We start from the raw sequence: 1,580 nt of genomic DNA on the forward strand, positions 1-1,580 counted from the left end.
TATAAACGGATGTAATTCCTAATTTTTGTTTACAATAACATGATATTATACCAAGAAATTATTGTAGTTATTCTCTTTTTGTTATGAATGTTGATAGTGGATGAGAAATGCTGTTTGAATGTTTTTACGTTATACATTACACTACAAAAGAAGGAATAACTCCCGGCGCTTTTTTTTGTCTCTACCGACGCTTATAAGCGTCGGCGAATTCCCAGCCCACGCTTCGCAAAGCGTGGGTCAGACGTCGGGCAGGTGGGCGTGGGTCGGGTTTAACCCGACGCGTCAAAAAAGCGTCGTTGGTCTATGCCGACGCTTTTAAGCGTCGTTCTTTTTAGCAGACTCCGACGCTCATCAGCGTCGGCGAGAAGGGTTGGTTGCTATGGTTTTAGGCCGACGCTTAAAAGCGTCGTTAAAGGCGTCTTTTCCCGACGCTTTTAAGCGTCGTTTCTTTTATCAGACTCCGACGCTTATAAGCGTCGGCGAGAAGGGTTGACGGTTTTAGGCCGACGCTTAAAAGCGTCGTTAAAGGCGTGCCATTCGGTTTACGTTCCTCTTGCTTTTCCCGACGCTTATAAGCGTCCGCATTAATTTTTTTTTTTTAAAAAAATTTTAAAAGTAATTTTTAAATACTCTGTGTAAATTAAATTCTTACAAAACAATAGAAACAAATACACTGAATCACATATATAACAAAATACGAGTCACAAACAAGAACTTTGATTACATTCATATTATCATATTTGATTACATTGTACTTCAAAAACATTCTAAAAACATACAAGTCAAATTCCTAAGTACACAATCTACAATATGTATCAAGGGTCGGCATCATCATCTCTACAGTATTGTCATTAAGCTTGGGGCGAGCCCAGTCAACCAAGCTCTGCTCCTTGCTCGGGCGAGTCTTGTCCATAGACCGGCGTCCTGTTAAGAGCTCAAGAAGGACAACCCCGAAGCTGTAGACATCACTCCTAGCTGTCAAGTGACCTGCTCATAGAATAAAATATGATTCAAAATGAACTCACAGCAATTAATTAGAAAAGCAAATAAATGGATGTTGCATTCCATTCTAACAATGAAGGGAAGCGGAAGAAGGCACATAGGTTTTGATAGATTCTACTTATCATGTTGCTCAAAAAAGATCTCATGATCATCATACAAGATTAATCAAAGGAATCTCCAAAATTTTAAAAACATACAAGTCAAATTCCTAAGTACACAATCTACAATATGTATCAAGGGTCGGCATCATCATCTCTACGAGTAGATGAAGTATCATCAACCTGCAAGAAAAAAAAATATTTTAGAAACTAAAAATACGAAAGTCATCACGCTCATACAAGAATACATTATAATTACATAAAATATTCAAATAGATTTAGTTATGTACCGGAGGAGCAAATCTCTGCAAAAAGGATGAAATATGGTCAAGCTGATCTTGCAAAGATTGTATCTTCAACTCTTGGCTCTGCTTCAACTCCTCCATATCGGTCCTATGACTCTGACTCATCTCCTCTATCCTTGTCTCATATGACTGCTTTATCTGTGCCATCTTTGCCTTCAGACTACAAACCTCTGCA

General features: G+C 38.5%; 1 long non-coding RNA gene across 1 annotated transcript; it reads right to left on the reverse strand.

Moving 5' to 3' along the window:
* Positions 1 to 659: 659 nt before the first annotated feature.
* LOC120108601 lies at positions 660 to 1,258 on the reverse strand. The gene is made up of 2 exons (XR_005509887.1): positions 1,219 to 1,258; positions 660 to 987 (listed from the first exon to the last, which is right to left on the reverse strand). It is a non-coding gene; the product is annotated as an uncharacterized LOC120108601 (long non-coding RNA).
* Between the last annotated feature and the right edge of the window lie 322 nt (positions 1,259 to 1,580).

Source organism: Phoenix dactylifera, unplaced genomic scaffold (assembly GCF_009389715.1).
Source record: "Phoenix dactylifera cultivar Barhee BC4 unplaced genomic scaffold, palm_55x_up_171113_PBpolish2nd_filt_p 001419F, whole genome shotgun sequence".
NCBI classification, from domain to species: domain Eukaryota; kingdom Viridiplantae; phylum Streptophyta; class Magnoliopsida; order Arecales; family Arecaceae; genus Phoenix; species Phoenix dactylifera.